Genomic DNA, 24,674 nt, shown 5'->3' with positions numbered 1-24,674 from the left:
CACATTCAACGTCTGCACAGAGTAGACAATACCAAGCAGGACGTGGGTAAGAGTGACAATCAGCACCATCTTCAGCTATAGCAGATGCATCACTGGGGTAGGATGCCAGGAGTGAGGGAACCGTATGTACGAGAATTCTCTGCACTTTCTGCTAAATTTTGCAGTGAACATAAAAGCAATCTAAAAATAACAAATGGGTGGGGGGAGAGAAGGAAGGACAAAAGATCTGAATAGACATTTCTCCAGGAAGATACAGAAATGGCCCATAAACACATAGAGAGCTGTTCAGCATCATTGCTCACTGGAGAAATGCAAATGAAAACCACTATGGTGTCTCCTAGACACCACCTCACTCAGGTCACAATGGCCTCAGTACCAATGTCAAGAGCAGATGAGGGATAGAGAGGCTACCGAGAACTGGAACCCTTGACCAGGCCTGAGAGGAATGGAGAATGGTGCAGCCACTGTGTAAAACAGCTTGGCAGTTCCACAGGAAGTTAAACTTAGAGCTACATGTGACCCAGCAATTCCATCCCCCCATAAATAGCCGCAGGAGCTAGAAGTGAGAAGATGAACAGATACTTGGAAGTTATGTCCACAAATATTCACATAGCCAAAAGATGGAAGCAAGCCAAAGGCCCGACATGGGAAGAATGGTAAACAGATGTGGTCTCCACATACAATGGGATTTAATTCATCCACAAGAGTGATTAACTCTGACTGACTGATGGGAGGAGAGCTTTGTTATAGAACAGAGGTGAGCCAACATCAGCAATGCAACTAAGGCTGCTGAGTTATACATAGAAGTGGCTATAATGGCAACTTTTACTCTATATGTATTTTACCACAATTGTTTTAACAGAAAAAACACAATGACCTGTGAATACAGAGATGAAAGGACCACAATGTCTCTACGACAGGAGAAAGGGGCTCACTGAAGCCTGGGCAAGTAACAAGATCAGGTATTCCGTCTTGGAAGGTACTGCAGAAGCTGACCCTCAAATGTATGTGGATCAGAGAATAAGAAAAAGGAAAAAAATAATTTTGGAAAAAGGAAAACAATGCAGCTAATCTCTCCCTATGAGATATGGAGACACTCATAACATGCAATATCAATTATCAGTACCTCAATCCTGTCATCCTGACTACAGGGAAGCTGAGATTGAGGATCACAATTCCAGACTAGCCTGAGCAGAACAAGTCTGCAAGACTTGGTCTCCACGGAGAGAGGTAGAGTGCTTAGCTGTGTGTCTGTGAGCAGAGCAACAAGAAGCAGCCTGAAGTAAGCAGACCGTAGCCCGATGTGCGCATGTCTCCAGCCGTTGGTCACTGGTTATTCTGAGATAAGGTTATAACAATGGTTCCTTCATCTCTGCTTTCCAAGTAGTGAGGATTGGAGGCGTGAGCCGCTGCTCTTAGAAATAATCTTTTGACTTCTCACAGGACTTATTCAGCATTACCTCTGTGGTGGTGGGATATTTAGAACTGGAGAAGCCACATCTGCCCCACAGACTTAAACCTGGGGGATGTGTGCACTGAGATGCACACAGGCTGTCCCAATTTGCCTTCGACCCGCAACTGGCTGCAACCAGCAACAAGGCAGTAACAGAGACAGGACCATGGAATTGAGGTTCAACGTACCAAGGGACTTGTAGCCTCCCGCCAGCTTCAGATCCCAAGATTCCACACACCAAGGTTTTTAGTTTCCTATAGGGAAGTATGTACAGAAAGTAAGGTATAAACATCAACACATGACAATATTTTGTGTATAGGTGGTAGATGACTTCTCTATCTTGGGAATGAGAGGCAAACAGTAAACAGCTTACACTGTTCATAAACCTTAGACTACCCCCAGGCTCCCAAGCAGTTTAGGGTAGAAACAGCCCACACCCAGGATACAACAAATCTGAATTCCTGTTAAGCCAGGACTGAAAATATGCTGGAGAGAAGGTCTTCCAATCCCAAATCCTTCAGGTCTCACAGCTCGGCTTTTTGGGCTCTCATAACAGGTGTTTCCTTCACTTGGCCTATTGGATGCCACTGGTGGTCTAGCTACCCCAGCCCCTGGGGCACAGGTCACCATGTGACTTCTCCCACAGCAACAACCCCTCATCCATCCAGATGCTCTCTACCCATGGCTGACAGTTCCTTCCTGGATCACGTCCTGCAGAGATCAGAAGGAATTCTATCATCAAATGAGGAAATCGCAGTTGATTCCCACACAGCTCCTACCACAAAACAAGAATGTCAAGCAAAAGCCAGAGGCAAAAAGTCACAAGCTCACAGCGACCTGATTAGTTAGGAAGGAAGAAGTTAGGCCTGAGCTTCAGGCCCAGGCTTCACAACCTAGGTTTGAAGAGGCTTCTCCTCAGAGTGTCCACCAACACTGTCTAGCTCAGCATCTGTCCATACTGTTAAATAACAACAATCCCCGCCTCACAGAGCTAATGAGAAAAGAAAGCCATAGAACTAAATCACTTAGCACAATGGCTACCATTGAGGAAGCCCCGATTAATAGTACTTTTTTTTGGCAGTGTTGGGACTTGAACTCAGGAACTTATTATGCTAGGCATGTGCTTTACCACCTAAGCCAACTCCACCAAGCATTTTTCCTCTGGATACTTTTGGGATAGATTTTCAAGTGATGCCCAGACCAGCCTGAACCGTGACCCTTTTAGTCACTTGAATGGCATGGACAATTTAACAAGCAATGCAATGAAGTACAATAAGATGGAAAAAGCAATGTTGTAGCAGGAAGAGTACCCCATCCTGCCACAGGCAAGGCTGTTCTCAGTGGAGTTATCTCTAATTTAAGAACTGAAAGGATGGCAGCAGTTTGTCAGGAGTGGGCTAAGGCTGGAAGTAGAGGGGAAACTATGAGAAAAGATCTGGGGGTGAGTTGCCCAGCTTAGCATCTGTGGCTGATCTGCCAAGAGTAGAGATAGATTAGGGGAAGGGTGAGCCAAGGAAGCAAGTTATAGCTGATGGGCACAAGCTGGAGCCCATGGGCAGTCTCAGAATGTCAAGGGCAGAAGGGTACAAGTATTTACAGAAGTGATAGGATCCAATGAGCATCTGGGGGTGAGGGGCGGGTCTTGGAGATTGACTAGTATCCTTGAACTTACTGGGCAGGTACTCTACCACTTGAGCCACTCCAGCAATTCAGTGTTTAGCTTTTCAGATAGGGTACTCTACCTCCAGAGCCACACCTCCAGCCCTGCCTTTTGCTGATTATTTGTGAGATGGAGTCTCTCAGACTTCTCTGGCCAGGCTAGCTTTCAACTATGTCCCACTAGCCCTCAGCCAGGATTATAGCTGTGCAAGATACCCACCAAGGCCATACAAGTCTTCTGGTAACTCTGTGCCTGCCTGCCTCCCTCTCTCACTCCCTCCGCTTATCTGTGAAAAGAGTGCCTAAGCTAAATGGTATCTATCTCCACTGTCTTGGAGCCCTTTATTTGGGTAATGTAGAATGCTATCATTCTTTTCCTGGGCTTGTTTCTATTTTTTTTGTTGTTTAAATTTCATTTCCTTTTCTTCCTTATCACACATTTGTCACAAGTTATCTGATGTTTGCCAGGACTTTTGTATGTATGATAAAATACTCAGAACAGAACAGAAAAGTTGCTACCATAACGATTCTCAAGTGCCCAGTTCAGCATCCTGTCATAGTATAACTATCCCTCTAACCATCTCCAGAACTTTCCAAGTACCTCAGTCCCAAATTCTGCACCCATTAAATTCTAACCATTCCTTCCTCTTTCTCTAACAATTAATATGCTACTTGCTGAACTTGACTGTGAATCTGATTACTGGGAATCTCGGACAAGTGGAGTCCTGAAGTCCTTGTGAATGGCTCATACCAATGTGTATCCTATCTTCAAGATGCCTCTATATTCTAATGTGCACCAAATTTCCTGCCTTTTTAAGGATGGTTAATATTCATGGCACATTTTATTTATCATCCATTTGTAGACAGTTTGGTCTCCACGTTTTGGCTGTGAAGAATAATGCTATAAACAGGAGTGGACAAATTCCTGTTTGCATCTATGTTTTCAGACCTTTGGATTGAAATCAAGAAGTAAGATGGCTGATTATCTGGGAATTATGTCATTGGTGGGATCCTATACTGAAAGCCAAAAGTGCATATGGTTCATGCCTGTAATTCTTGCTACTTCAAAGACTGAGACCATAGGACTGAGACTGAGAAGCAAAGTCTGAGACTCCATCTCAATGTAAGAAGCTGGACTTGGTAGTGAATACCTCCCATCCTACCTACACAGAAAGCTTAAAATATGTGGATTACAATCCAGATACACCTCAGGCAAGAAACAAGACCTTATCTCAAAAATAAGGACCACCAAGACTATTGGCATAGCTCAGTGGCAGAACAAGCGTAAGTCCCTGATTTCAAACTCTAGTTTGTCCATATATACACACCAAGCAGCTGATAGGGCTGGGCATTCCACCTCAGCCCCATGCTCAGTGGCATCTCATGGATCGGTGGTCTTATCCACCCCACCCCAGGCACAGATCTCTGCTGTCAGAAGACAGTGCTTGATTCTGGACTGAGCTTTGCTCTTCATATGAGCCTTATACCAACCTGTACAGAATGGACTCCTAGAATTCAGCTAGTAGGGTTTCTGTAAGGATGGGGGAAGGGAATGTGTATGCACACAAGCAGACACAGAACAAAGCCAATTATCTTATACTGCTGATTGCACAGGGCAGGAATAGAAATCAAACAAAATAATGTGTATCAAAGTTGAAAAAAGGTAATGCTTTTTATAAATGCTATACCTTCCTCCTCTCTACTCTGGTCCTTGCTACATCCTAAATTCTTCTGGCCTCCTAGCCTCTAAGTCCAACCTTTTTTTTTTAATGCAGATCTGCTCTAGCCATCCTCTGAGTTCTCAGTGGGCTGCTTCTCACCTGTCTAAGCCCTTTGATGAACTTCCCTGGCTCTTTCTCTCTCCTGATTTGCTATTTTACTTTGAGATTTTATTAATGCTTGCCCCTGTCCCCACTCTGGCTAAAATCACCTTAGACACATTCCTTTTTTTTTTTTTTCCCCCACCAATCCTGGGCCTTGAACTCAGGGCCTGAGCACTGTGCTTGGATTTTTCTCAAGGCTAGAACTCTACCACTTGAGAAACAGCACCACTTCTGGCTTTTTTCTATGCATGTGGTACTGAGGAATCAAACCCCGGTCTTAGTGCATGTTAGGCAAGCACTCTACCACTAGGCTAAACTCCCAGCCATCACCTTAGACATTCTAAAAACTAATTTCAAACACTGGCTTTTCCAGAAGTCTTTTCTTGGCTCCATCAGACCAGAATAGAGATTGCAACATCATGTGCAGAATCTGCCACCACTCCAAATCCATGCAGCATTATAATGATAAAACTGTCTCTGTATTTCCAAAGCTAGCACAGTGCTAGGATGTCCAGTGAACAAATCCATACCCTGTACTTACAACATGGCAAAGCTGGGATAGTTCCCAGCCTTAACTCTGCCAAACTGTTTACATGTCCTCATATTGCTTGACTTGATAAGTTAATGATTACTACACTTATCAAGCAGTATTTTAAAAAAAATTGGCATCACGAAGATGGAAGCCAAAAGAAATGTTTCAAAGGTATTTTTCTCTATTTTCTTCCTTCAAAATAAACCAGTGGGGGGAGTGTGGAGCTGAAGAGATGGTTCAAGAGCAGGGCACATGTATCACTGGGTTGTTTCACCCCCATATCAATCAACCAACAGTGCATTTTGAAGTTGGTTCTTCTGAGAGATGCTATGGCTTCTCGGTGTCTAAGAAATGCCCTGTGCACCTGCTTCCAAGGTTTACATGGCCCATTAGCAGTGCCTGCACATGGTTTATTTTTCCATTAAGGGTGAGCTATTCTTTCTGGCACTTGGTAGGTGCTGTAGGAATAATAATTGATGGGAGGTCCACTTGTGCCAGCACCTATAAACACCATTCTGTGGCTCCAGATCAGTTTTAAATTTACCTCCTCCTTAAGAACTGTGGCAGCTGTGCCTTCTGCAAAGCATGAAAAGCACTGGAAGGTCAGCAAGGTCACCTAATCCCTAAACTAACCCTAAGTGTACGTAGGCACTTACACTTGGTCTGCATGTTTCCAGTGAGCCCATGCCTTGCATTTAAATGTCTTTCCCCAGGATGCTCTGGATTGGATGGCTTGCATTTGTGGGCCACTGAGAATGATCCTGACACTAAACTGCCAAAGTGGTTGTCTTAAGCTTTCCGTTCTTATGGGTGTGATGGTTAACGACTCACTAGATGTTGGCTCTCTTAGGGAACGCCCTGTGTCATTATGGGAATCACTAACACATAGAAGTTACAATGCATTATTTTTTTTAATATTTTAAATATCCCTATCCTTTTACTCATAAATACACAATGCTCTTAAGTGAACATAAATAATTGACACAGGAAATGCAAATCCCTTCCAATTAGAAAACAGCACGCATACTAAGCAAACAACCATTTCCTATCTTGAAGGCGAGCTGAACCTTCTAAGCAAAGAAGGCTACACACAGCGTTAAGAACAACTCAACTTTTGCCTAACCAAGATTTAGAGTCCCAGCTCTTCACTTACTTCCTTAAGTATAGATGGATGTAAGGTAATAACAATTTGAAAGAAATTTCTTACATTATCAAGGAGTGTGATAAGCAGAGAAAACAAAAAAAGAAAGAAAATAGGAACTTGTGTACATTCCTAGCATTTCAAATTTGGCAGAAATCACATACTCACGTATACACACATGTGTGTGTTTATATGCATTCCTGCCTGTCCCGTGGCTTGACCTGAAGGCCCCGGGCGGTGTCTCGGAGCTTCTTTTGCCCACGGCTCTAACCATTTGAATCACAGTGCCACTTGTGGCCTTTTCAAAGGGAAGTTTACTGGAGATAAAGCGTCAAACGGAATGTTCTGCCCAGGATGGCTTCAAACCTCAGATCTCTACCTCCTGAGTAGCTAGGATGACGGGAGACACAGACACAGACAGACAGACAGACACGCACGCCGCTTTTAAACCGGTCTTGTCTGAATGCCCCATCGGCTGCCTAACACTGCCAGCTGCTCTATCCTCGGCGATGACGAGGCGCCGGCTTGGTTTTCCGGTGGGGCTGGCCTGGAGGACGCGCCCCCGGCCGCGGGCGGCGGTGAGGCCTGGCTCGCTCGCCCTGCCGCGGGCGGCTGGGGTCGGGGCCCCACGCGCCCCACGCCCGGGCGCCGACACCCCAGCGGCCCTCATGGTCCAACTTCACTACGCGGAGCTCCAACTGCGCAGTCTCGAGCGGAGGCCGCCGGAGCCGAGCGGACGCGGGAGCGGGCGGGAGCGGGCGGGAGCGGGCGGGAGCGGGCGGGAGCGGGCGGGAGGCGGGGAGGCGGCGTCCCCGCCGTGGCGGCCCCCGCGCCGTGGCGGCGCCCCGGGGGCCCGCGCGCACCCGCCGCGGGGGGGAAGGACCTGCTCCACACCCCGGCCTCCTCCCACCCGGCGGGGACCCGAGGGCGGCTGCTCCCGCCCAGACAAAGAGTTTTAGCGGCGGCGTCGGGGAGGAGTGGACAGGCGTCCCGGACCCGCGGCTCCTCCCGGCTTCCCGGACGCACCGATAAGGAAGCACCTCAAGCCCGCGAAAATGACGAACCCTACCTCGCGGCGCGCCAGGTGCGCAGGTTGGCAGCCTCCGCGAAGGACGCGCGCCCGGCCCCGCCCCCCGGACAGGCCCCGCCCCCAGACGGCTCCGCCTGCCCAACCAGGTCTGGCCTACGCAGACAGGCTCCGCCCCTCCCTGCAAGCTCCTTCCATCCCAGCCAGGTCCGCCCCTCCGACCTGTCCCGCCCAGCTACCATCAGGCCCCGCCCCCGGAACCCCCGCGGCGGCCCTCAAGCAGCCACTGGAGACGGGAGCCGGGAGCCCGGTGCATTGTGGGCCGCCGCAGGCCAACGCCGAGCCTGTGCTGACCTCTGGCGGGCGCTGCTGCAAACAACACCCGGGAAGAAGGAGGAAAGGGTGACAGTCTATCAAGATGCGTAAGTATTCATAACCTTGGTGTTGAAGGTGACTCCTTTGTCCAGCTACTTAAAGATAACAAGCATATAATTTAACAAAGACACCCGAAGTGGAGCAACAGGGCCAAAGACCGCCGGAGACAACCCCGGGTTTCCTCATCTCAGGGAAATGTAGAAATAAAACCTGGAGCCACCTCCTTGGTGGTGGCAGAGTGAGCTAAAACAACGCTAGGAAAAGCTTTTGAAACAAAAAATAATTTAAAACGGCAAGACTGGATACCAGCAATCAACAGGTGAAGGCAGATACTCTGTCTTAACAACACAGAAACAAGACAAAAAAGGGAGAAAATAGATAAAGATATATATTTATTTAAATATAATATACAAAATATATAATAAAATATATAAGTATAGTTAATGCACATATACATATAATGAATTATATATATATATATGTTCACACATACCATGTCAAATCATCCTTCATTAGAAGTGTCACAATCAATTTCTACTGGACTTAGACCACACTGTTCCTCTGAGTCACAGCCTCTCCTTTATGGCCCCTGGCTCTTTTTCTTTTTTTGTTTTTGTTTTTGTTTTTGTTTTTTTGCCAGTCCCAGGCTTGAGCTCAGGGCCTGAGCACTGTCCTTGGTCTTTCTCAAGGTTAGAGCTCTACCACTTGAGCCTCAGCACCACTTCCAGCTTTTTGTATGTATGTGGTACCAAGGAATCGAACCTGGGTCTTCGCGCATGCTAGGCAAGCACTTTAACCACTAGGCCAAACTCCCGGTCCCCCCTGGCTCTTTTTCTATATCTCATTTCTTACAGGTTGCACTCACATAGCTCTTGACAAATTGGTTTTGTTTCTCTTCCTTAAATGTGCAGTGCTTGACCCTATCTCGGGGACTTTGGGTCAGCAGCACCTCTGCCTGGTCTTCCTCTCATATCTGCACCACAGGCTTTTTCAGAACTCAGCCTAACTTGGCCAACTCAGGTCACCCACTCACCTACCACAGTGGTGCTATGCTTTGGTCCTCTGTGAGGCACCTGTCTATGGTATTCTTTTTTGCCCCTTGGTTATTGTCTATCTAGCGGCTTTACTAATCCAGGCACTTCTCCATCCAATCAAGTGGACCATCAGGATTAGCCATCACATGAAGATCAAATGAACAAGTATATGCCAGGCATTTGTAGTAGTACTTAGCACCTCACACAACGAATCTATTTCACGTGTGGGCTTATAATACACAGTTTTAACCAAATGTGGTAAATAATAATTATAATAATAATGTATTTTAAGAAATCAAAAGGAATGTCAAAACTTGTAAGTTCCTGCATGCTGATGGCACAGCTCAGAAGATGCAGAGAACTTCTCAGCCATCATTGTCATCATCTGTGTTTCAATTCTGGGAAAATGTGCTGAAAATTTCCCTGCAGTTACTTTGGTGAAGCCTGCTCCTGAAGAGCAAGTGGGGCCCACAATTCAAAGTGCTGAAGTGAAACCTTGAGGTTAGTTGAAAGGCAGCATGTCTTTAGCAGAAGTTGGGTGGTGGTATAGCAAAATTAAGTTGAGCATACACAATACAGTACTGAAAGTAACAAATCTGGAGCATGCACAATGCAGTACTAAACAAGCCATGCATCTTGAGCATATACAGTACAGTGCTGGTGGCTATGTATCTGGAATATGCACAATATACTGTCTCTTGTGCATCTGGAGCATGCACAGATTTTCCTTATTGGCAATCTCCTTACAACCTTTTAACTGTAGACATCAGGGATCTACTGGTTTCTTTTTTTTGCCAGACCTGGGGCTTGAACTCAGGGCTTGAACACTGTAGTTGGTCTTTTACCTCAAGGCTAGCCCTCTACCACTTGAGCCACAGCACCACTTCCAACTTTTTCTATGTATGTGGTACTGAGGAATTGAATGTGGGTCTTCATACATGCTAGGAAAGCACCCTGCCATTAGGCCAAATTCCTGGCCCTGGAATATTTTTTAAACTTCAGAATGTGTGACCTTAAATATCAATAAAACTTTAATATACTTCCTTAGAAAAAAAACCATAGACACAAAACCATCAAGTAGAATATATGTAATTGTGTGTAGTATTTTATTCCTTTAATAACAAACATGGAAATGATTTATCATGTAATACTAAAATTTTAGATTTTCAAAATTAAAACACTAAAAAGTAAAATGCTCCAATAGTCTCATTGTTCAGTTACAAGCATATCTTGTACACAATTCCCCAGGCTACAGTGAAAGTTTTTAAATGTCTTCACACTAAAGCCAGATTCTGGTGGCTCATGCCTGTAAACCTAGGTACTCAGGAGATTTAAGGCTCATGGTCTGAAGCCTGCCTGGACAGGAAAATCCCTGAGACGCTTACCTTCGATAAACTACTCAGAAAAGTGGGAACCATGGGAAAATAATAACACTACCTTCAAATATTTTCCTCCGAATCCACCTTCAAACAGAGATTTCTGGCTTGGTTTAGGAAATTTTTTGGATACTTCTCCTTTCCAAGGACTTCACTGGTGTGGTTAATTCATTTTCCTGGATTGTTTTTACTTCTTTGCTTCCATCACATATTGCAGGAGGGTCTGAGAATTCTCAATGTCAATTCAACACTGTTGTATGTGTTATGCTAATCACAATTCTTTGAAAGTTATGCCTTATTCTTGAGATTGTTTTTTGCCAGTCCTGGGCCTTGAACTCAGGGCCTGGGCACTGTCCTTGGACTTTCTCAAGGCTAGAGCTCTACCACTTGAGCCACAGCACCATTTCTGGCATATGTATGTAGTACTGAGGAATTGAACCCCAGTCTTCTTGCATGCTAGGCAAGCACTCCACCACTAGGCTAAACTCCCAGCCAAAAGTTGTGCCTTATTCTTGCAAGAAGGTTCTTCTTGCTTACCTTTCTTTCTGGAGCATTTTAGGGCTCCATGAGGGCACTTTCTAGATGACCCATGTTCACTCCATTTGAAAACTCAGCTGTGTGTGTGGGGGGGGGGAGTAGCCCTCTAAATGCATCTCAAGATCTAAATAGTTCTTGTTTTCAAATGATCAAAATGGCAGCCTTTATGCCAACAAAAAACCCAAGAGAGTTGTTGAGGCCCAAATTCTTGTATGGCAAGGTTCAGCTCTCTGTAATTGTTAATATAAACATGAAGAGGTTGATGAGGCCCAGATGTCACGATATCAAGTCAGTTCTTCCCTTGTTCCCTGTCTCCGTAGTCCTCAGTCCTGACCCGCAACCTGCTGAAAACCAATCCTGTTCCAGGATTCACACTCCAATAAATTCCTTTTCTTTCTACCTCCCTTCCAGGCAGTATGCAATTTAAAAATATGACACTAGGGGGCGCCATAAAGCCCATATACCTAACTAGATAACTTTGAACTTCCAATTCTCACATTCTTGGGTTTACAGGGACAAAATCAGTCCTCATAGAGAAGTAAACAGTAACCTATGACTTACCTGTTCATAAAAATTCTTAAGAGAGGGCTGGGAGTTTGGTCTGGTGGCAGAGTGCTTGCCTAGCCTGCATGAAGACCTGGGTTTGATTCCTCAGTACCACATACATAGAAAAAGCCAGAAGTGGGGGCTGTGGCTCAAATGGTAGAGCCTTGAGAAAGCCCAAAGATAGTGCTCAGGCCCTGAGTTCAAACTCCAGGACTGGCAAAAAATATCTTGAGAGAAAATGATACCCAACTAAATGGTTTTGCAAATTAGAAACAAGCTTAGGTGCCAGTAGCTCATGCCTATAATCCTAGCTACTCAGGAGGCTGAGATCTAAGAATCCCAATTCAAAGCCATCCCAGGCAGGAAAGTTCGTGAGACTCTTACTTCCAATCAACCTGTGGCTCAGTGGCCCTGTGGCTCAGTGGTAGAATGCTAGCCTTAAGCAAAAAAAGCTCAGGGACAGTGCTAAATCTCACAACAGACAAAATAACATGATTGAGCCCACACATCAATTAAGAGCATCATTAGCAAGCCTAAATATTTACTGGATACTTATCAACATAACATTTACTAATGTTCATCCTCATATTATGACAAGTTTTAAAAAAACAAACGGAAGAAAGGTGGGAGGCATAAAACTGGTGAGGAAAGGAAAAGAGAAAAGGCATGGAAGACAGGGAGTGTGATGAGAGTTCTAAGGGGACAGTGAGGTCTTGGAACAGAGAACTGAGGAGCAAAGTCTAAACTATGGTTCTTAACTTTTCCTAATCAGAGTCCCTGATGGGAATGTAAGAAACTGGCCCTTTGCCCGTCAAATTGACCTGTTTCAATACTCAAGGAGTCCATTAAGGTTAAGAATACCTGGCTCACCTAGGAGCTTCTCTGGAGACAGAAGCAAAAGCAAGAAGACAGAGGCAAAACAAGAAGATGGAGAGATTCATGGAAAGAGCCACAAGGGAAGACAGCCAAGCATAGATGAGCCATGGCAGTCTCTATGGTTCCAGGACAGTCAAGACTTGTGTACTGATGGAAGCCATGCTAGTGTAGAAACATTAGGACTCTTGGATCTGGTGGTCAAGACACTCTGGCTATGCTGCCGAGACCCTCATTCTCACTTATATTCAACCACAGCTTGAACTCAGTGCCTTGCTCTTGTTCAGTTTGCTTCTTCACAGCTGGTGCTATACCATCTGAGCCACATCTGGAGGGAGCCTCCCTTTTGCCAATCTCCATAGCAGCTTCTTAGGATTTTAAAGGGTGGTGGTCAATCCCAAACCTAGTGTCTGCCTACAGCCTCTTCCCTGTCCTAAAAGACTGAGCTGGAAGTGGCTCAGCAGGGCATTTTGGACTCATGTTCTGTGGATTCTGGTTTGCCTTCCAATTAAATTCCCACCTTTTTTTTTTGCGCGCTCTCCCCCCCCCCCTTTCTTTTTTGCCATGCCTGGGGCTTGAACTCTGGGCCTCTGTATTGCCTCTGAGCTTCTTTTACTCAAGGCTAGTGTTCTACTACTTGAGCTGCAGCGCCACTTCTGACATTTTCTGTGATTTCATTGGAGATAACAGTCTCACAGACTTTCTTGCCTGGGCTGGCTCTGAATCTCCATCCTCAGATCTTAGCCTCCCGAGTAGCCAGGATTACAGACATAAGTCACTGGTGCCTGGCTAACTTCTCACTCTTAACTGAATAAATTTGACTCTAGGATTTTCATTCTCGACTTATTCCATGAAAAGGAGGGCTACTGACAGGTGTGAAGCATGGACTATATGAGAAGTGAAGTTTCTAGACCAGACCAGCCCCTTTACAGGAATAAGGGCTCCTGACATCATATTCTTAGCCCTGTGTTGTTTTCTTTGGCATTATATTTCCTAAGCATCTGGGGATTGGGGGCTCAATGTGGCTCAAAAGAACAGTAGCTTTGTTTTGGATGACTTGGAATAGACAATATCCCCATTCAAGGGATCAAGGTGGGCTGGGCAAGGGGAAGGCACTGAGGAAGAAAAGAACAGCTCAAGTGTGAAAATTCTGGGCCAAACAACTGCTACAAGCTTCCTTCCAGCCGACCTGGGGGCCCTTCCCAGAGAGATACGTGGCCTGAGCTGCAGCTCTGATGCTTTCTGAGATGACTACGAAGCCTGGACCATCCAAGAATCAGACGAGGCAAGGTTCTCAAACTGTGGTTGATCATCAGTGGTCATAACCAGAAACCACGACGGGAGTAAAATGAAGGCACGTGAGTTACTGAAAGATCTGCACCTCCTCCTGGAAGACACAAATGCCCCTCCCCCTTTTTAGCCTCTTTTACTCATCATTTCTGTCCTCCATCTGTCACCCCTCAACTCCCTAGAGAATGAGATATTTATTTGTGAGCACAGGCCACCACATGTCCATTCTTTGAACACTGAATAAAGCATTTCTTTCTCTCTAGTGTTTGTCTGTGGCTTCTGAACTTGGGTTTGGTAGCCTAAGGACTTTTCCAATCCTGAGATTCTTCAAAAGAGAATGATTGATATTGTTGCCGCCATTCCTTCTGTTTGGGACATGAAGAGGGAAAGCAACAGAGATGACGTTCACAGACAGAAAGCTGGGTGATTAGTACCAGGATCAGACAAAAGGGGAATTCAAGAGAAGGCAGGAGTCCCTGCTCAGATTTTGTATAACTGGTCAAGGATGGCCTGTCCTAAAACCTTGAATAGACCAAATCAGTTCATGTCTACAGTCCTTTTTCCGGCTTTATCAAGGCACTCTCCCAGTTTGAGCTTGCCTCCTGCTGCTAAGACTCCACATTTCCTCCTGTCTTAAATTATCTCCTACCTTTATTTTCCCATTAGGAAATTAAGAGGTTCAGCGGGCACAGTGACTCTCACCTGCAATCCTAGCTACTCAGGAGACATAGAACTGAGGATTGTGGTTCAAAGTAAGTCCGGGCACTAAAGTCCTTTAGACTCTTATCTCTACGTAACCACCAGAAAACCAGAAGTAGTGCTATGGCTCAAGTGATAGAGCTCTAGCCTTAAAAAAAAAAAAAATCCAATGAGGGTGCTCAGGCCCTGAGCCCAATCCCAGGACTGTCAAAACACACACACACACACACACACACACACACACACACACACACACACTCACAAAATATTAGCATGTTCGAGTTCAAATGCCATTTGAAAAGACAGTACACTCAATCTGAGGAAACCCAACAGCTTTGGAGCAACTCCGAGACAGAAAGGCAGCACACATCCTTGGCATCATGGCAATCACAGGGGTCAGCCAGCCTAAAGGAGCTGCACTGCCACCCAGCCTTGGTGGCACTGAAGGAACTCCCCCAGTGCTGTGACTGAGAACTGCTTACATCCATCATTCCCTCTTTCCTAGTCTCTGGGTGACTGACTGCTTCGTACTTCCCCCAGCTCCCGAGGCTGACATTTTTCTCCCCAGGCTGTCTTACTTCCCACTTCCCTCTGACACTTGATCCAGGTAGGAGTTTTCGTAAGCCTCTGCCACCACCCATTCCTGCTTTGTGTGAAACTCTACCCATGTCCTTTTTCTGGAGGCAGGGACAATTCCTGCACTGGGCATTTTCCTCATCTCTAATACCTGCTATTGTGTGTGTGTGTGTGTGTTGGTATCGTGGCTTGAACTCAGGGAGCCTTTTACTTTTGCTTGCCTCCCTCTCCCCACTAGCTCAAGGCTGGTACTCTACCACCTGAAATGAATTTCACAGGATTTTCTGCCTGGGCTGGCTTTGATCCTCAGACCTCAGCCTCCCAAGTAGCTAGGACTGCTTACATGAACCACTGGCACCATTCCTTTACAGCCAACTCCTCCCAGCCTCCTTCAGTCCACTCTATGCACAAAGGTTTAAAACAGACTTCTGGTTGCCAGTCCTAAGCTTACTGTGCTGCCATCAGGGTGTCACACTCCCCCAACCTCTTCACTCGCCTTGACAGCAATACATGGCTACCTTCTGGCTACTCACCTGTCTTGCTGGTCTCTTCCCATATTCCCAATTTCTAGATGCTAGAGAGTCCAGGGTTGAGTCCTTAGACTCCATGTCTTCTTTGTCTCTACTTATACTTCAGGTGACCCCATGAAATCACGTGGTTTATTTGTCATCTATAGCAGGGCACTGGTGGCTCATGCCTTAAAGCCTAGTTCCTGAGGAGGCTGAGATCTGAGGATCTGAGAGAAGCAGCAGTGTCCTCTATGACGTCTTCTCCAAATTTAGGGACCTTCGCTTCTGCCCTGCTCATTTCTTAGCAAGGGATCATTAAGTCCAGTCCATAAGGAATGGAAGTAAGCTTTATCATTAGCTCCACTTCTAGGAAGGAAGAGTATGGAAGAATTCTGGCCAATACATTAAAAATTAGCCATATATTAGCTTACTAATATACTTTTGTGTCTAAAAACAATTTGGGTGGGTGGGGGGCTTGGGGATTTAGCTCAGTGGAAGAGCATTTGCCCAGCAAATGCAAAACCCTATGTTCAGTTCTCAGTACCGCAAATAACTAATTAATAAATTAATAATGGAGTGAAGGGCTATTTCTGTGTCTTGACTTCAAAACCTCATGCTTGCTGTGCTAGTGCTCTACCACTTGTGATACACCCCCAATGCTTTTTGCTTTCGTTTATTTATAAACTGATTCTTGAACAGGGTTTCACACGCCTCAGACCTTGCTCTTCCTACTTCCCCCACCTGAGCAGCTACCATGACAGATGTGCATTACCACCACACCCAGCCTGTGTGGAATTTGCTTTTCTCATCTCTGTTATTACACTGTTCAGATCTAGAAATCCTTGCATGTCTTTTGCTTTCAAGTCTGCCTAGTCATTTTCCATAGAGTATCATTCCTTAGTTTTACACCTAGTGTCTTATTTCTTTAAACCCAACAAGTTGTTGTCTTGTACTTTGTACCTGTTGACTTGTAAAATATGAAGGCTTTGGAGAAAAGGCTCCCCTTCACGCTGTCTTGTCCTGGTGTGGTTTGACTAAAAACATCATTTACCAGTGACTGGTTTATTCTTGCATAGTCTGCAAAGCTCTCTGTACCTTCTTCCTTGTGGCAGAAAGTAACTTCTTCCATGGTTATGCTTCTGTAACACTTGGATCACACTGGCATTATAGCTCTATGTATGGAAAAGTTAGTATCTATCATGACAGTGTGACTTTTGCCAGAGTAGAAGCTATGCCATTTTCTTTAAATGTCTTATCTTATTATCTAAACAAACCATTGCTCAATCAATAAACCAATGGATGATGGATGCTATTGAAATATTTTCTAAAATGACTTTCATCAGCAATAATATAAACATAACATGAACTTGCTTTAGGGAAAAATTAAAACAACTGGGAGTTTGATATAGTGATAGATGTTTGCCTAGCATTCATGAAGCCCTGGGTTCAATTCCTCAGTACCACATACACAGAAAAAGCTAGAAGAAGTGGTGTTGTGGCTCAAGGGATAGGAGGGGTAGTCTTGAGCTGAAGAGCTCAGGGACAATGCCTAGGCCCAGAGTTCAAGCCCCACGACTGACAAAAAAAAAAAAAGAAAGAAAGAAAAGCAAAAGGAAAAGCTGGAAGTGGTGGTACTGTGGCTCAAGTGGTAGAGAGCTTGGATTGAGAAAGCTCAAAGACAGTGCCCAGGCCCTTGTTCAGTCCCCAGAACTGGCAAAACAAAACAAAACAAAAAGCCCAATGATTATTGTTAGGTCCGCCTGGAAGAAATGACTTCTTCTCTTGGCTCTCTCCCCCTCACCCTGGAAATCCCTGCCCAGCACCTGTAACCCTGGCAACTGGCATATCTGGGGACAGTGGAAGGTCCCCCAGTCTGAGGTATTTCCCCATCCTCTGAGATCACATCCACGTCCCCTGTGGCTACACCCCTCCCCCTATATAATCTCTCACTGCTATAAGCTCTCTTGTGCCATCCACTCCATCTTGGGCGGCAGGAGGCCTGCTCTTTCCTCACACAATAAACCTCTTCTCCTGAACTGCATGGAGTTTCCTTTCAGCAGACCTTACAATGATGACAATAAATCCAGCTTATATTTAAGAGGTCATGTCTCTACGAAAGAACTCCTATACATGAACAGGACAGGACAGGAGAAGAAAGGAAGGGCTTTTAGGTGAAGAGATTTCCTTTGCTTTCTCCTGGGGACCTCTGGATTTTCTCATTGGTTTTAATGCTCAGTAGCAGCTCCAGAAATAATCCGGTTTCTGGCAGCTATGTGGCTCATGTGCCCTTGGGAATTTTCAGGAGGGCTGATCAGAGTTCTGAGAACGCAGTGGACTTCCCTTTGTTGTTCTCTCAAGAGTTCATCTGGACCTCAGCCAGCATGGAGGGGCACACACATTGCTTCTGCCCAAGGGGCTGTTATCCACAGCTCCTGTAAGCAGGTTCAGAAGGGCCAGGAAACAATTTCCCTCCTACTTGTCACTGGACATATGGGCAAACAGAAGCTTCCTACAGATATATGCATGGATTTATTCCCTATATTTAGCCAACATTTTTCTAACAAGTCTGGTGTCAAAAAATTCCTAAAATAAAAATATATGGGCTGGGAGTTTGGCCTAGTGGTAGAGTGCCTGCCTAGCATGCACAAAGACACAGGTTAGATTCTTTAGTACCGCATACATAGAAAAAAGCCAGAAGTGGTTCTGTGGCTCAAGTGATAGAGCTCTAGCCTTGAGAAAGTCCAAGGACAGTAGTGCTCAGGCCCTGAGCTCAAGGCCCAGGAATGGGAAAAAAATATATATATGTACTTCATTGATTCCATTCATATGAAGTGTTGTAATACTTTGATGCTCTCTGTGTTTACATGGCAGATCATCCCGTAGTATACGAGTTTGATAAAGACTTTGACTAGCCAGGAAGGACTTTTAGACTTGGAAGTGTTTACAAATAGATTGTGAAAAAGCAACAGCATTCTCCATCCAGGGGCTGACCTCTTTTCTTGTCTTTCCCAGAGCTGAGGACTGAACTCAGGACTTGGCACATTGAGCTAAATCCCCAACACCACTCCAACATTTCCCCTAGGCCTGTCCTGTTCAACAGCAATGTGACAGAAAAACAGGTTTGCTGGAAGGAATGTGGAGTGAATAGAAAACATGTTTGAGTGGGGTGTGATTATGGGAAGAGAGGTAGATGAATGAAGAGGAGGAAAGGGGGAGAATACAGTCAAAACTCAGTGCATGTTCTACAAAATTAATAAGGTAAGAGTAGGGATATGTGACAGGTAACATTGACCAAGATATCTCGTATTTACAAACTGCTTTGTTAAATGGCAACTCATTTGTACAACTACTTAAAGATAATAAAATGAAAAACATATGCTTCATTCCATTCACATAGAGAAAAGAGTCGTTTTAGAAGAGGAAAACGGGATAAGAAGGTCATGGAAGAAACAAAGAAAATGCTGTACAAACGAGCCAGTCATGCAATCAGGAGGAAGGCTCCAGAGACAGACAGTTCTTCAGTCTCAACCCCATTCCCCAGCCTGAACTGGCGCACAGCCTGCTTCCTGGTACATGGCCAAACCTGAGAAATGTTTCTGGTCCTTAATGGAATCCTTGGGCCACTTTCTACTGTTCAACTGTTTTCCTGCCATACCTTGCAAATGTGGAGGTACCAGGCTTAGTGTCTTTGTTTCTAACTGCTGCTTGTAATGTTACCCCAAATGTAGGGAATTAAGCCACACAATTCCACTAGATAATTACTTTTTGGCAGTGCTGGGGTTTTGAATTCAAAGGCTCAAGCTTGTTGAGTAGGCACTCTTACCAGCAAGCTATACCTGCATCCCTGATTTTTGTGCAGATATTTATCACATCCTTTTTGGTGTTACCATGTCTATTTGTGTTCAGAAGAGGGTTTAATGTGGAACAGATACAATTCTTATCTATATTGACAAAAAAAAAAGTGTGAGAGAAAGAGAAATGCCATAGGACTGTGTGTTTATAAATTTCTGCGTCTCAGATTACTATGATTCCTCTGCAATTATGAATGAAAAACAAAACCCAGCAGCATAATATGTCAGACTGCACCTGGCAGATGACATAGGAAATGATACCCAATGACAGAAAGGAGAACAAATCATTTCATTTTATTAAAAATTTCCAATTTTATAACCAAAATATACAACCACTACATTTAAAATCAGTTTGTACACTCACAGTTAAAGTGCTAAGAAACAACAGTTACCAAAAAACTTGACATCAGTCTACTGTAAACAAAATAAATCTACAAGAGCAGTGTGAAGCACGTGGGCTGATGTGGAGATGTGGAGGCACTGCACGTGCACGCCTGGCACGCGCCCCACACGACGACACTTCCCACCCATCTCCCCACAGGAACCAGAACCTCCGTAGTCACACGGAGAAGCACAAAGACGAACGCCACTAAATCCAAGGCCTCAGCACAAACACTTCCCAACAAGATGTGTATACCATAAAGCAAGATGAGGATTTAGAATCACCTTAGCAATCTGACTCAGAATGCGGTGTTCAAAACAAACTTGCTAATTACCAACTATTAAGAAAACTGGATTTTTAAAAGATAAAAAGGAAAAAGGAATATCTTTTTTTTTAACCCTTATTGCTCTCTTTTTGAGGTAAGGTCTGGCTAAGTAGCCCAGGCTTGCCTCAGATTCATGAGAGCAGCTCCTCCCTCAGCTCCTGAGTTGCTGGGATTACAGGTATGTATCACCACACCCAGCTACCCTAATGTCTTGAAAAACTGTCTATCATGGCAACATGGAGAAAGACTCATTTGTACAAGCATAGATAATATACCCCTGAAATTCAGTTTTCTATTAATGAGCACAAATGGAATGTAGGCCTAACTGTCAAGAAGGGTGGAATGAAATGGAAACATGAACAATCTCAGAAGAGGCATGGGTCAGAAAGATAGAGGCTGTCCCAGACAATACCTTGATAAGAGGAGAAAAGCATGAGCAGACCAGACATCAGCAGACCCCAAACACAATGAGCCGTTCTCTTCTTCAAGGTCATGAAAGTACACAGTACTGTCAGAAGTACATGGTTTCAGGGAAAAGCGGCAGATTTCTAAATGCTCCCAACATTAACAAAATAATTTCCAGTTTTAAAATAGAGTTTCATGTTGTGCTCATTGAGAATTATTTGTTTTTTTAATCTTTTTTTCCCTTAATAATGTTATTCTCTTTAAGTGAGGTATAAGGCTGCAGACACATTTTGAAGTGAAAATGTCTTTCTTCCTACCATTGGACTTTGGAAGTATTGACAAGAATACTGGGGATAGAATGCAGGTGGGAAGGTTTGGGGGTTGTGGTATTTGAAAAACAGGTCAGACAGAATATGAATAAGGGAGGGCCCACAGTACTGTGAGCTTTTCACTGAGGAAGTTTACCAAGCAATTATTGAGTTCAAAGCTAATTCTCTCCAGTATAAACATTTACCCAAAACCAAGACACCCAGAGTGTTTTAGAGTGTACTAGATACTAGATTATTAGCCTTTGCTGGATTAGCTGTTATCTATATTATTCTTAACAATATAACTTACTTACATAGCAATATGGACTCTGATATTGGAAAAATCTAATTTACCGCTTTTTAGGTCATACAATTGGGGATTTCCTAGATAGGAATTTTATATTTTTATATTCTTTCTTATAATCTTCTACTTTTATTCTTATAACCTGAGACAGGTATAAAGAAAAACTTTAAGTGGCATTTTATGACAAATTTGTTGACTATATTACATAGTAGTCGTTATTTTATTAGTCTACAAAAAGATAAAATTCTACAATTAGCAAAATTTGAGTTTATATTAGATGTAAAAGGAGAGAATTATTTTACCGCTAAGTGATAATACGACAGTAGCTCATCATTAAAGCTTGAAAACCAAACATACACTCAGTGAAAGGCTTATATACCATGTATTCTCTATAGGCGTTTGCTTCAGATGGATCAAGCATCTTTGAAATTTAGTAATAAGACAAAGCAGAATTTCCTTGAAAAACTTGTGATTTATGTAGTTTCTTTTTTATATTGATTTTACTTGCTCTTTATGTGATAACACGGAATTGAACTTAGAATCTCATACATGTTAGGTAAGCACTCTATCGGTAAGCCACGTTCCCAGCAATAATCACTCTGGTTTTAACAGCCTCTGAGAGGTTGGGAGGAAGAGCTGGGATGAGAAGGTACTCTAAAAAGCTTTCTGTTCAGCTGTTTCTTGAACATATATTATAAAATTGCTCACATCCAGTCCTGTATGTGTGTGTGTCCCCACACTGGGGCATGCACTAGGGCTTCATGTTTTACTTGTACTGTCTCTGAAGCCACATCTCCAGTTCCAGATTTCTGCTAGTTCAGTGGAGATAAGAATCTCTAAGATTTATCTGCTTGCGCTATCGTTGAATACAGATGCTAAGATCTCAGACTCAGGGACCTTGAATTCAAGCCCCCCAAAACAGTAAATAAAACAAAAACCAAGGTAAGAAGAGAATGAAATAGTGAAGAACTATGAAAGAATTATTGTCATAAGGTTATATAGCTTGGGGCCAGGAGCGTGGTCTAGTGGTAATGATTGCCTAGCATGCATAAAGCCCTGGGTTTGATGCCTTAGTACCACATACACAGAAAAAGTCAGAAGTGGTGCTGTGGCTCAAGGATAGAGAAAGCCCAAGGATAGTGCCCAGGCCCTGAGTTCAAGCCCCATGACTGGCATTATATATATATATATATATATATATATATATATATATATAATACATACATATATGTATATATTATATATATTATGTAGCTAGTAAAAAACATAACTCCATTAAATGTGAATACTTCTTATTTTGTCATAAGAAGGCATGAAAGAAGTTTGAAAGATTTGAGTTCCTTTATAAGCCTAGATTTTACAAAACCACTACCTTTTCTATACCTCCATGTGAAGAATGGGGAAAAACTAGTACATTACACTTTCAGGTACATAAAAAAATTCTTGAAATGTTGTAACTTGAAATTTATACTTTTGCCATGATGAAAACCAACCAATTGTAGTAATTACCCTTTACAAAACTCAGTCGCGGTAGAATATTAGATACATAAAGTTTCTCAAAGAAAAAAGATAGAAGGCTATGTTAATCTTTGTATTTTTTCTTATAAATTCCAGTCAAGCCAAGCAAATGTGCTCATACAATCCCATATAAAAGAGATCCTCATGCATCTGGTGGAAGTGACCTACAAGTTCAACCATGTAAAATCAGAGTGTATACTGTGGTGTTCCGTACATAAGAAGAATAAGAAGACAGAACAATGGAATACTCTTGACAATCTTTAACTTTTTTGGGGGGGGAGGAGAGGGGACTTGAACTCTGGGCCTACGCACTGTCCCTGAGCTCTTCAACTCAAGGCTACCTTCCTACCCCTTGAGCCATAGCGCCACTTCGTTTTCTGGTGGTTAATTGGAGATAAGAGTCTCATGGACTTTAGTGCCTGGGCTGGCTTTGAACCTTGATCCTCAGATCTCAGCCTCCTGAGTGGTTATGATTACAGGTGTGAGCCACTGTGCCTGGCCTAAAAACTTTTTTTTTTAAGGTTAAGTTTATACCAAATGAATATTAGTCTAATGGTCTAATGGTTGCTGATGTTAAACATAGATACTACCGAAGACCATCATCTTGTTTTCTATAGATACTGCTAACACAAATTGTATCAGTAGGGCAGCCCTTGGTTTAGAGCAATGATACATGTTTTCTCACTTGACCTTTACAGTCTAGTGAGGTGGGAGGAGACCAAAGATAACCTCATTTGCATTCCAGTTCACATCATAATTGGGTTCTATGACCAATGGAATTTTCCTAAGTCATCCAAATATGAACATGTAAATGTACCTTTGCCATGTCAAAAAGCAATATAAAAAATATACTGAAATTTTGGTATATCAGTATCTTCTAAGCTCCAATTTACCATGTCAAAAAATGGTCTATTGTTTTCAAAACAATAAATGTACTTGTATTTCATGGGATAGAGTATGAACTAAGGTAGGTACTTTCAGCTATGAACTCAAACTAATGAAGTAGGCTGAAATTCAGCACAATGTTCTCATTTAGAGATTCTCACAGTTTTATAAATCTATTCTAAAACAGCAGCAAAGAAAGAAAAAAATAATTGATTAAAATACTCATCAACTAGTACACAGAAATCTAGTTAAGCATAAGAGTAACAGGAGCTTTAATTACTTCTCTTCCAGTGGTGTTAAGGATAACACTCAAGGCCTCACGTATATCAGGAAGACACTCTACCACTAAAGCTATGCTCTAGCCCAGACTGACCTTGAACTACTTGTCCTATTGATTTTAGCTGGAATAGCTTGAATTATAGATGCATACCACCACACTTGGCTTTAGAGTAAGCACAGGCTTGTGTGTGTATGTGCATATATTTTTTTTTCTTTAATTAAAACAGTAACATGGATTTTTAATCTAGGAAAACTGTCATGTAGTGTAATATATGCATATGTTATTCATTTGACTTCACTGAAATACATGAAATACATTACTAGGATAAAAGCAAACTGAGTGGCATGAATTATTCATTAAATATTTACTGAAAAACTTACTATGTGCTAAATCTTGCATTAGTTGTTCGAATTGTTGGTTTTTTTTGTCCATTGTGGGGCTTGAACTCAAATTGTGTGTTATCTCTGAGTTCTTCAGCTCAAGGCTAGCGCTCTACTACTTAAGCCACAGATCTACTCCTGGTTTTCTGGTGCATAATTGGAGGTGAGAGTCTCATGGACTTTGGTGCCTGGGTTTGCTCTGAACTGGGATCCTCAGATCTCAGCATCCTGAGTAGCCAGGATTATAGGCGTGAGCAACTGGCGCCTGACTTAATTGTTACTATTTCTAACAAACTGTTTTGAGCTTAATAGCGTCTTGGGTCTTTTTGCCTAGGTTACTAAATAAAACAATATCACTGAAACCACAAGACTTTACAAAATTTTTGATAATTTATTAAATAGAACTATTATTTTCTCAGTTGTCAATTGAGCAAATAAAACACTAAATGTTAGCATATGCCAATCATGACACAAATTAAACATATGGGATGAAAATTCACCGTCCAAACTTGTGTTGAAATTAGTTTAAGTGAGCTGAAACTTGAAGCTACTGTTGCGCTATTTTCTACAATAGTTTCTTCAAAAA

At 43.3% G+C, this 24,674-nt stretch overlaps 1 protein-coding gene across 1 annotated transcript in view; it reads right to left on the bottom strand.

The window, feature by feature from the left end:
- Extl3 (exostosin like glycosyltransferase 3) overlaps window positions 1–7,735 on the bottom strand; it is a 68,421-nt gene extending 60,686 nt beyond the window's left edge. Inside the window, exon 1 of the mRNA XM_090353669.1 lies at window positions 7,678–7,735. The gene's annotated coding sequence lies outside the window, so the exon portion shown is untranslated. The remainder of the gene's footprint in view (window positions 1–7,677) is intronic.
- Between the last annotated feature and the right edge of the window lie 16,939 nt (window positions 7,736–24,674).

Source organism: Megascapheus bottae, chromosome 20 (assembly GCF_031878675.1).
Source record: "Megascapheus bottae isolate mThoBot1 chromosome 20, mThoBot2.hap1, whole genome shotgun sequence".
Lineage (NCBI taxonomy): Eukaryota > Metazoa > Chordata > Mammalia > Rodentia > Geomyidae > Megascapheus > Megascapheus bottae.
Note: the sequence above shows the minus strand (reverse complement) of the source record. Positions and strands in the feature narration are given on the sequence as shown.